Below are 12060 nucleotides of genomic sequence, written 5' to 3'. Positions count from 1 at the left end.
AACAAACCTACATGTTCTGCACTTGCATCCTGGAACTTAAAGTAAAATAAAATACAATAAAATTAAAAAAAAAAAGAAGAAGTAGGGGCCTTCCAGTAAGAAAACATATATGGTGGGGGCACATTTAACCCATTAAAAATATAATTTGAAAAAACAAATTAGTCTGTGGTCTTTGTGACAGGACATTGAGTTCGCAATCCAGAGGCCTTCCTTGCTTTCCCTCATCATTAATGGCATCCTTTAAAAAAAAATTCTGACCGTGAACCAGACACCACATAAGTGCATGACATAACTTGTTAATTTAATGCACATGAAATAAAATCTGTGCTATAATTTTAATTAAGCCTATTTTGCGGAGGTGGAGCCTGAGACGTTGAGCTATAAAGTAGCTCACCTCTTATGGCCTGGCTGCAAAGTAGCATAGCAGATTCTAACCAGATCTCTCTGGCTGGTTAAGCCTTCACACTAATCATACTGCTGTTCTACTTTCTTTCTGTCCCATATTTCATGTAAACACCCTGCTAGTTAGCAGCTCAGGTTAAATGAGGAGTCACTGATATTACACGCAACAGGAACTGGTTATTTTGGCATGAGCAACACCTCACTATTGAAGAAAGCATGAAACTCTGCTTTGGAAAGACCCCACACAACAAAACTGTTGTTAATTTAGTTCCCCATCGGTCTATCACCTGAAATGGAAATGCAACATTTTCACAGCCCTCCTCAGAACAGCATGCTCCAGCAGTCGCAGGAGAGATCTCAGACTCAATTTATAATCTGTGTTCATCTTTTTGGGGGGAGCAAGTCTGAAAAGCTCTCTAACAGTTTTATTAGCTTTTATTGCAGGAGGAATTTCAGGTGTGAGTTTTCAAAGCACAAAGTATCCCTTCAGTGTGCTCAGTGGAACGCTGTGTGAGGCTAGTCTTTCTAATTCCAGCCCTACAGTAACGAGCTTGGAGCAATGTTAGTATTTAATAAGGTTCTATCTTAGCGGAATGAACACTACCCTGGTGGCCTCACGGGGTTGAAATACCTTCTTCTTGAAGGGTGTTGAGAATAATCTGGCTTGTGCTTTGGTGACATAGGCAGGAATTGGCCTCACTTCTTCAATGCCCAGAGTTCTGTTTTGCTCTACACTTCTTTTGGTCCTTTTAAGCAAAGAAATAAGCTTGCTTTGGTTTGATTGTTCTGTTGCTTAGCTCACCAAGGAAAACAGCCCTTCTCTTTCACCTTGGACCCCACTCCCTGGACAAGTCATTTCACCTTGAAGACTACACTGCTTTCTTTATCTTCCTATGGCACAAGAACTTTCAGAAAAGAATCTTTCAGAACTGCTACCAGGAGAATAGGGATGCTAATAATATACAGGATGTCCAGTTAAATTGAAATTTTAGATAAACATGACACACTTCTTACTTTTTAGTATCTGAGACATACTATACTAAAAAATTATTTGTTGTCTGTCTTAAACTCAAATTGAATTAGGTGTTCCGTATTTGTATTTGCTGAATCTGGCAAATCTACACAAGAAAAAACACATTGAGCGTTGTGCTAGGCACTACATATTGGCCATCTCCCTCAGTCCTCACTAGGGTATGGAGAAAAACTGAGGCCCAGAAAAATTGTCTATTACTCAGAGTGACACAACCAGTAAGAACCAGGCCAGAAATTCAAACATACATGACTTCCAAAGCCAAGCTCTTTCAACCACAAAAATAGCTCCAAAATCTAATCTCAGAAATCCGTAACCAACACCCTCCCCCACCTTCCTACCCAGGACACTGGGAGAGATCTGGTTTTAGAAGTAATTCAAGTAAAGTGCAAGCCAGCTTTCCAGAGGAGGCTCCCAGCCCACTCTCATTTCCTGCCACACAAGTATGTATTTTTCAGAACACAGCTAGGCAAGCATGCCTTTTCATTTCAGCTGCATCCGAAATCACCTTTCTCTCACTGTATTTTAACAGCTGATACAGAACTTTGATTTACCCTCCTAAACTAAAGAGCGAAGACATTTACATAAAACAACCTACTGCAGGATGTACAAGTACTTCATCTGCAGGAATTCTAGGGGAAATTCGACAAGGCATAAAATGCTGAAATAGAAGTTCTTGAGGGATGAAAGGAGATGTGAATGTTTCACATCTAAATGTATTTCTTTGCTTATAGAAAATGTGGGGTACTCAGTTCTCCAGGGATTTAACAAATCTCCACCTTGAGCCAACTGCTCACAGCAGGTAGAGAATCTTGTCCCTGGATCCAGTCTGCCACCTTTACTTTGGGCATCTCTAAGAAAAGTTTCTTCACTTTTGGACCTCAGTTTCCTTAAATAGCAAATGAAGATGGTAAGAGCTCCCCTGCAGCCCTCACAGGGCTGGGTACGAGAGATAAAGGAGGCAGTGGGTATTGTCACATTATGTGAAAGTAAGGAATTATCTACTACATTCTTTTCATGCCAGAGTGCTTTTGCACAAGCAGACCAGGATGTATTCAGCAAAGGGCTTATATTAATATGCCAGTTATTCAGCTGGACTGACCGTATTGGGAATCCCTAAAATAGACAAATCAGTTTTCAACAAAGGTTTGAGGGCTATGCAATTTTGACTACATCTTATCATTCTTCTTTGGCTGTTCTCACCACGTCTCTCTTTTCTTAAATATTTCTTCCACCATGAACCGTTTTCTAACTCCTCCAGACAGAAATGCCGCCTGTTTCTTCATTTCTGAGCAATACACTATTCTAGAAACTGGAGCAAACTCACACTTCCAGGCCCCTGCTCTCCTGGAGCACATACTCTGGTGGGAGAGTGCGAGAAAGTAAGCAAATAAGCCAATCAAGTAACAAGGTGACTCCACATAAACATACTTGCTACCCAATTATGTTACTGAAGAAATTATTACCATGAAAGAAAGAAATAAGGTGATGAAAGGGAAATATTCTTGGGATGGTCCATCTCATGAGAGAGGCAGAGACTTGGTTATTTATCTGACCCCCATAGGAAACTGTAAATTCATCAACGACAAGAACTATTTCTTAATCTCCTGCACAACTGCCTTGTGAACGACAATCAATAGCAAATGTAGGGGCAGATTTGGGAGAAGGTGTACCAGAGTCTCCAAGGGCACAAGCACACTTTACACTTGGAACACATTTTTTAGAAATACATACTTCTCATAACGCGAAATGAAATTTTATAATAAAAATGTCATTGCCAGAGAAAGAAATTAAAGCCTCAAAAAAATTTCCGTGGACGATGGGAGCAGGCTTAAAGTAAGTTAATAAGCACAGATGTAAACTGTGCCTGGGACAAAACAAATGATCAATTTAAAAGGTGCTCGGGAGGCTGAGGCAGGAGAATCCCTTGAGCCCAGGAGGCAGAGGTTGCAGTGAGCTGGGATCACGCCACTGAACTCCAGCCAGGGCAACAAGAGCGAGACGCCGTCAAAAAAAAAAAAAAAAAGAAAAAAAAGGTGCTGAACGTCAGAGTTCTGAGTATGAAAACTCAACAATTAAGGCATCCTTACCACAGTCCTCAATCACTTTAGTTGCCTAATCATTTGAGATCATGTTTAATGTATTTCATGCTGGTCTATAATTTCCTTGCAGAGTAGTCCTCGATTGGTTTTGTTCATCAATGTACTCTAACATGTAATGCAATGCCGGGTATATGACAGACAATAAATGTGCTCAATAGTCAATTTTATTAAAATTGAGAGTATAGCTCAATATCCAAAACTACCCAACAGATGATAGTCCCAGGAGACAATCAAACTCCCACATAGAAAATATTTTATGTTGGATAATGAAACTTAACTTTGGGTTATATTGAGCCAGAGACTGAACTGCAGGCTCCCTGGCTAACGGCCTAAGGTTCCTCCCCAGTATCCTGATGTTTCCTATCACTTTCCCCTAGTTTTTATTTATTTTTTAATCCTTAGCACATCACTATCTAACTAGGAGAGATTCTGCTTATCTGTCTTGCGTTTTGTCTGTCTCCTCCGCTGGAAGATAAGCACAAGGGCGAGGACTTCCAACTGTTTTGTTCCCTACTGTGTCACAGGTGAGCAGAACAATACGCGGTACATGGCTGGAACTCAATAAACATGTGTTATAGGAGTAAACGTGATTGCTGTAACCGCTTGCAGAAATAGGAAGAAGGAACATCCCGAACAGAGGTTCACTCTGTAAACAGTAACTAACTAGAGCACTGTCTGCGCTCCACGTCCCTACATTCTTGCCTTGATATTCTGAATAACGTACCCTCCTGAATTTCATATTCCAAATTTCCCTCATATCTCTGGAAACCGGAGGCCATACATTGGAGGCCTGTGTGACAGATATAAGGCTTACACACAGAAATGTTTGGTTTGGCCCACATGGTGTTATTTAGGAATATTGAATTAGCTGCTGGCACTTGAAAGTGAGTAGATTTCACATAAAACTGTGAATTGACAGTCTATCTTGAAAAAAAAAAAAAAAAAACATAACCAGATCTGGCAAGACCAGACCTGAAGTCCCGCCTGCAGCCCCTGTGCTGGATCTGGGCTACAAGCCCCACTTACCCAGGCACAGGGCCCAAGTCCTGTTCCACTCAAGCTGTTACTTGCCTGGCTGCTGAAGGCATTAGAGTTTGCGACCCCTGCTGGAAAACTACCAAAAAGCATGTATTAGAAGAAAAGAAAGATGCCCACTGGGATCTATTTCTGTTATGTTCAGACTATTGTTTGGAAGAATAATGTATTCATTTTTCTAGACCTCTTGTAGTAGCACATAACTATTGACAAACTACGGCCCAGTAGTTATTATTCTAACGATCTGAAAAAGCTATAGACTTCATTTCCCATGGGTAGAGGAAGCTAAGGATGCTTCATGCTGGAGACAGGCCTGAAGATGAATGGGGAGAGGCTGTACATCAGTGGGTTGCAATTCTGGCTAAGTCAGGGAGAAAGGGAATTCACTTGAAGACAATGGGTTGCCTCTAGGAATCGCCGAGAAGCTGAAAAGCCAGGATTGGAAAACGAGAAGGAGCGAAAGGAACCCGGGCACCAGGGGCACGTCAAGATGGTGTTGCAGAAAAGGCACCTCTGGGACCACAGCTTGGGACATGCATACTGCTGCCGACGCCACTTGATCCATGACCCAAGGTGGTAAATAAACACTCCAGTGTCCCTGTGCCCTTTAGCTAGTCTGTCAAGATTCCAGGCCCCAGGTGGGATCATTCAACTAAGCCCTAGTTCAGGGCTGGGAGATATGGACAAGGAGAAAGAGGCCCATCTCCCACCAAAAAAATCCTTCTATGAAGGGAGTGTCATGTTCCCTAAATAGGATGTTTGGTTCCAACTGCGTAGAAGGGTTTTAAGTGAGTCTGAAGAGAGAGAGCACTACAAGCACGACTGTAGAGTGGAATAAGAACAGACAGGCCTGAATTCTAGTCTGGAATCCTTTGTACCTTTAGAAAATTAATTAAGTTTTCCGATCGGCAGATTCCAAATCCTTAAAATAGAAATGACGCCATCTGCTCTCCAAGGTTGCTGTGAAGATTCAGTCCAATCACTCATTCAATTATTCCAAATATACTTATTGAATGTCTAAGTGCCAGGCAGGCACTGAGTTAGGTTCTGGAGACACGTTTGGAACAACACCTAAAATGCAATGGGGAGCCAGTGCATGATGCTGATAAAGATTTAGACAAGGGGGAGCCGGGTCATCTCATGACACTGGTCATGTTTTACTTTTCCCCAATGGAGTCACTCCCCATTTGTGACTTTTCTCCTTTTTTTTTTTTTTTGATTAATTAACATCAGGGCCCTCTCTTCAAACAGATTTTCTTAAGACATGTAATGTGTATTATGTTAAAAGGAAAAACGCTCTAAAAATTAACTGTGATCCTGAAAACAAGAAAGGAATCATTCTGAGAAGCAGTGAGGCCTGGTGCTTGTAGCATTCAGGTGGAGTGATCACAAGAAGAGACTGGCCAATTAAAGGAAATCTCTCTCACTTAACGTTTAGCATATGTAATTTTCTCAGACATATGCAAACTAGGATTAAAATGAACATTAAAATAGATCTATGATAAAACTTAATTTTGTTTTGTATTTTTTACCCTTTACAATTGCACAAGTGTTCTATAATCGGCAAAATGCACTTCATATACATTTTGTCACTTTCTCATAATAATCTTTTCCTCACTGTTTTGCAGAGGAAGAAACTTAGGCTCAGGGAGGGAGAAATTGTTGCCCAAGGTCATGGGGCAAGAAGTTGGCTTTAAATCCAGCTAGCACTCTCTTGCCTTCTGTCGTAAGAAATGAGCAGCCTCAATTGAAAGCACTAGGTCAAGTAGCCAGGTTGAGGGAACAAAACTGGGGAATAGCCCTGATCTTTTCCAACAGTAGCTGGAAAGTTACTGCATTTCCCTGGAAGCTGCTAAAAAGTTACCACTCTCCTGCAACAACTGTCTCTAACACAGGGACCCAGGCTTAGATGCAGGCCCGGAAACCTGGTGCCTGGGCACTGACCCAGCCTACAGGCTCGATTTCATCAGGACACCCAATACATCTTACTGTGCCTTCCTCCAAACTTTAGCTCCCATAGACAGACATGATTTAGCAACCACGGTGGGATATGCCATCGTGCGTAGCTGCTATGTTCTCGGAAAGGCAGTGTGCATGGGTGAAGCAATTTACACCACCCAGGCCATCTTTCTAGCCCCTTTCTAGTCAACATCGAGTTTCAATTCAAGGCAAGAGAAGCTTCCATGTGGCTTTTCCCTTCAGAGTCCCCCCCACCCCGCCCCAATCCTCGCAGGATTTTTCCAGTAAAATAATTTCTTATTTTAATAAGAAAAGTACATGCTCCAACTTTTAGGGGGACCCGGGGAGGGCTTGAGGCTTCATCCCAGGCATAACAGGAAAGTAAAGAACCCTTTGCTTTTTCCGATGCCATCTCAAGGTGCCAATTTCTCACCAGCTTCTCAGAACAAAAATCTCCCATCTTAAAACTACAGAGCATTGTATACCCTGTGGCTTCACAGAGGATCCACAGCCTAGAAGCACAGTTTAATAAGCCTCACTAAGGAATCTTCATCTATGCTGCTGTTGTAATTAACTGCTTCCACTTAAGAGTGCTTAGTCATGAAGTTGTCCATCCCTGTCAAACTCAGCGGAAAGAGTTAGATGGGCTAACCGAAACCTGGAAAGACTCTTTTAAAAGCTGTTCTTTCTCTGCTTAGCGCTGGAGAAAACCTTATGTAACACAATGGTCCATTTCAATATGTTATTTCTGCAATCCTGTGGGGGAAAATTTAAGCGCTGGATATACGAAGGGAAGGGTAGGGCAGGGATTTGCAGCCAAGCGCGTCTCCTGGAATTTCAGTAGGTAAGGCTTATTCTAATTGCACCCAGTGTTACCCAATATTACCAGGAATGCAGAAAGCAAGAAAAAAATCCGAACGTCAAAGGATGCGCTTTGCTTTAGAAATGCAGGGAGGCAGAAGTTGGGTTATTTCTCCCTCCTTTTTTTTTTTTTCTTTTTCTTTTCTTTTTTTTTTAAGATGGAATTCCTGGAATTAACCTTTGGGTGGAAGCATTTCAACAAAATAAAATGAGATTTGCCTGCAAAGCGAGAACGCACGGGTGGGAATGAAGGATCCTGCCTGTGCCAGGCTGCTGCCTCAGCAGTCCCCAAGCACCCAGCGCCTGGGAGCGAGAGCGTGGGGACTTGTCTGGGGACCCTCTTCCCGGGCTACTGGCGGGAGGCGCAGCCGAGCTGGTGGTGGCGGGGTTTCCCTCCCGGGCTAGGGCTGAGGGAGGAGAAGAGGGCGGACTGGCTCCTTCGGTTCTCGGCCACCCTCCCCGCCACTCCTTGAGGCTGCTCCATGCTAACAGGAGACTGTTTCTGGGAGCGCAGCGCAAAGACAGTGGATTTGGAGTGGCCTCCCTAGAATCCCCCCAAAAGCATCTTGGCACAAGTTGTAGATAAAAATAGCTCATGATAACGTTGTGGGAAAGGGAGGAGCGAGACTCGCGCAAGGCGAGGCAAGGGTACCACTGGCTCTGCAAAGGAGGAGGAGGAGGGAGGATGCAACCCTTGGCCCAAGAGAGCGCCCTGAGTGTGCGAGGAATCGCTGGCTCCCAGGGGAGGGAAAGAGTGGAAGACCTATAGCGCCGGCACATAACTGCAGAGCCCAGCACACCCCATCCCGCGCCGGCACCCGGCTTTGGCTCCAGCTTCTTCTTCCCATCATCCGCCTACGTTCTGGGTCTGTCCTCCGCTTCCCGGGACAGGCTGGGGCCAGAAGGAGGAGCAGCGCGCCGTCCGCCCCCTGGCTGGTAGAGCGCACCTGGAGAGGTCAAGCTCCGCGAATAAGAACCTTCTTGGGAGCTGGGGGGCTAGACGCTCCAACCGCGGGTTCGCGCCCCGCCATCTCTCACCTCCATCCGCTGCCACTACCCAAGGGCCCGGAAATAGAAACCCACGACGGGAAAAAAAAAAATCAGTAAAAAGTAACAAGAAAAAAATCAAGACCCTCATGTAATTGGCATTGGGGATGAGAGGTTTATTGTCAGGGCTGTCACCTCAACCTCTCTCCTTGGGAGATGCCTATCTCCAACCAAATGCAAAGGCAAACCCGATCAAGGCTTCTCCACTCCCAAAGGCTCCCTCGGCCGAGTTACTTTTGTGGGCTGTGTCCTCGCCCCAGTTTCTGGCCCCAGGTGGTACCCAGGCTCCGTTGAGTGCTGCGCTCTCGCTGCCCTACAGGGTCCTATGGTGAAGCTGCGGTCGCGAAGCGGCCAGCAGGAGCGAACCTCCCGACTCTGCTGGGGGGGAAAAACATCCAACCCAGTAAGAGTCAGAAATCTGGGTCCCTGTCCTTACAGATCAACCGATCCCTCGGGACTTCCAGAGCAGAGGTGCTAGGGCAGGAGGTGAGGAGGATGGGAAAATCCCCAGCCTCTTCTTCCTGGTTCCCTCTGCATCCACTCCACCTGCTCCAGCCCAGATTCTTCTTAGGTTTTGCACTTGCCCGAAGTCCAGAACGCCAGACGAAGGCGCCTCGGAGCCCTCCACGCCTGCGTCCTGCCACTCTCCCACCCCGCGCGCGCTGCACTCACCTGAGCCGCGCCTCCGTCCAGCCCGTCCGGCGCCCTAAATAGGCTCCTGGGCTGGGCCATGGGCAGCACTGCGGAGCTCCCTCGGCGGGTGGAGCAAGTTTCTGGATGGCCCGGGGCAGGCGGGCGGGGAGAAGGCGCAGGCACCCACTGAGACCCGGCGGTCGTGGCGGCGACTCCTGGCTGCCAGCGAGCAGAGGACCTTGCAGGCGGGCGTTTTGGTGCTCAATCCCAAGGAGGGGAGGAGCGGGAGGAGGAGCAGGAGCAAAAGGAGGAGACGGAGGAGGCCGGGCCCGGAGGGAGAGCGCGTTGGGCAGAGGAGGACCGCGAGCGCCCACTGCTGCCCGGCCCGCTCGGGTGCCGCCCGGAGTCCGGCCCGCTAGGTGCCTGGTGCTCCGCTCTGCGCTCAGCTGCTCCGCACGGCCCCGCCTGGCACGCAGCTCCAGCCACGGATCCGGGAGTAGTCGGTCCCGCCCACCCGGTGCGGCGGCCCCTGGGGTTTCAGTCCAAGGGGAGGGACCAGCGCTCCAAGAAGGTGAGGCTGCTGGGATGGGTGACTCCGCCGTCACTGCAAACCCGGGACGTCCCGTCTACTCCCTCACACCTGCTTGGTCTGAGCCCGAGCCTACCTCTTCCCTGAGTCGCCAGCTTGGCACTTGTACCCGGGACCTGTGCTCCTCCCACGTGCGTCTGCACCATGCGTGTTCCCTTCCTGGCAGGTGACCCACCTTAGGCGCTGGCGCTCCTTCCGCCCCCCGGGAAGCAGGAGGTGCCATCCTCTCCAATTCGCTCTGCAGCCGGACTGGGACCGGAGCGGCGGCCTGGGCCGGAATCCGCGTGAGGAGCCAGCTTCAAAGAGCGCCCTGTCGCCATTGAACACTCCTTTTCCTGTGGTTTCGCGTCGGAGAGCGGACGCCAATTTGCCAGGAGAGCGCGGAAAATTCAGCTTTTTTTTTTTTTGCTGGTGCACTAGGATTGCAAACGTCAGCTCTGAAATAAAAAGCAGGGTCTTTCTGCCCCGCCCCTCTGTTCCGGCAGCTGGGAGGTTCTGTGGGAGAAAGGACCTGCACCCAATAACTCAATTTAAGATTTAAGGTTTTGAGGGGCGTGGGGTTGGAATCGCCTTAGAGAAACGGGCTTGCCTGCTTACCTGAGTCAAAGGAGGTTGCCCTCAAAGGCAGGTCAGCAATCATACGCCCCCTCAAAGCAAATGCACATCAAAGTAACTTCCTTTAAATGAGATTACTATAGTTTTCATGTCTTCCATATTAGTAAATAAATACTTGGAAGACTTCGAATTTGTGATTTACGTTTAAATATATTTCACCAACATTGTTTAATTTAAAAATATTATCCCTTCTAAGAGAAGGTTCCTATAGGAAATCGGCCCTTTAACTCATACACAGATTACCCTCGGCACTTTGGAAAAACAACAGTGACCAGTATTTTCTGTCTTTTTGATACAGCCAGAAGCACCCTGAAAGCTGAGACCTAAGTGTGCTTTTGGAAGATAAGCTTTTAGGAGTTGAATGACCTTGTCTACTTCTTTTATCAGAATAATGTTGGCATGTCTATTTTAGGTTGAAAAAATACAAATTCTAAAAAGTGACTTTAAAGCCCCACTTTGAAAGCCTTAGCATTTAAACTAACATTAGATTTAAAAGAAGTGCTTTTCTCCCCCATTATAGGAAGCCGTGTAAAATCATGTGTGAGGTTGTGAGGGTCAAATGGAAGTCTAAGGTAAAGCTCTGCCAATTACTGGTGTCTTTAAGCTTCCACCAGCAGCCAAGCACAGTGCAGATCACGAGTCCTTCAAAATACGGAGCAGTTTTGATGCTCTAAGTTGGTATGATCACTTTTTCTAAAGAGTTCAAAGTGCTTTGGTGCCATAGTATGAATTTCATTACCTATTGTGAGACACAAAGGGGGTTAGCAATGATTCTGTTTGCACCCTGGAAGCCAAAGGCAGGTTTCCCACCTACTTAGTTCCCTACCACAAGACCTTGAAAGAAACTGGAACCCCAGGTCTCCAGCCCAGAGTTGTTGTTAGAAGTTTCCATTTGCAGGAAATGACTGCAGGCACATGTGGGAAGTGACAGGAATTTGAGGACTAACATTTTAGTTTTCCTCATCTCTTTTTAAATCTGAGAGATTGTTCATTGATCAATAATCAATGTTCTTACATTCAGATGAATAAAAATACTAACTGGCTATTTTGTTCTTACTTAGCTTTATGTGTGTGTCCAGGTATTTGCCACTGCTCCTAAATAGCTCTCCCTGAAGTCTTCTGGTCATGAGTTAGGTTTCCTATCCAGAAGCTCATATAGTGTCAGAGCTCAGCTCTCTTATGACAACGCAATCACATTATTGAAACATCTATTTAGGGATCTGTCTTCCCTGATAGATTATAAATGCCTTGAGCTTGGGTATCGTGATTTAATGATGAATCCTCCATGATATCTGAATCCCAGAATCCTGCAATCCTGCGTAGTATCTGAAACATACTATGCTCTTAAAAAAAAAAAATTTGTAAATGGAACTTCCCTCAAGGAGTCAGGGTTTAAGTCAAACATGTTTCCCTTTCAAAGCCTTGGGCGTGAGAATAGAGGCTCTCAGGAGACACAGTAGTAGTTGACTGTCGAAGTGGCTGTCAGTCATAGATGTGTGGCCCAAGACTCTTTTTCTCAGTGCCAACAACTGAAAAATTAGAGGGTTTTAGTGGAAGATCTCTGTACTGCTAATATTTTCAGATCTCAAAGTCTTTTTTGAGCACCTAGTATGTGTACAACGCTATGCCAGTTACTAAGAGAGAGATGAAAAATTAAGACATCTCCATTGCCCTAAGGGAGCATAAAATCTTATCTCAAGGAAAAACAAGGCAAACGCTCATAGCCTACCTTTACAGACACTCACAGACATCAGTTAACACAGTTGTAAACTGTTCTGAAGAAGATA

The 12060-nt window shown here is 45.9% G+C and overlaps 1 protein-coding gene across 4 annotated transcripts in view; it reads right to left on the bottom strand.

The window, feature by feature from the left end:
• Nucleotides 1–10155, bottom strand: part of HS3ST1 (heparan sulfate-glucosamine 3-sulfotransferase 1) — a 36519-nt gene extending 26364 nt beyond the window's left edge. The window contains exon 1 of one of the 4 annotated variants that reach the window (XM_030801092.1): nt 9109–10155. The gene's annotated coding sequence lies outside the window, so the exon portion shown is untranslated. The other 3 variants (XM_030801093.1, XM_030801096.1, XM_030801094.1) reach the window with 3 other exon arrangements.
• Nucleotides 10156–12060: the final 1905 nt, after the last annotated feature.

The sequence above is a fragment of the Nomascus leucogenys genome, chromosome 20 (genome assembly GCF_006542625.1).
Source record: "Nomascus leucogenys isolate Asia chromosome 20, Asia_NLE_v1, whole genome shotgun sequence".
NCBI classification, from domain to species: domain Eukaryota; kingdom Metazoa; phylum Chordata; class Mammalia; order Primates; family Hylobatidae; genus Nomascus; species Nomascus leucogenys.
Note: the sequence above shows the minus strand (reverse complement) of the source record. Positions and strands in the feature narration are given on the sequence as shown.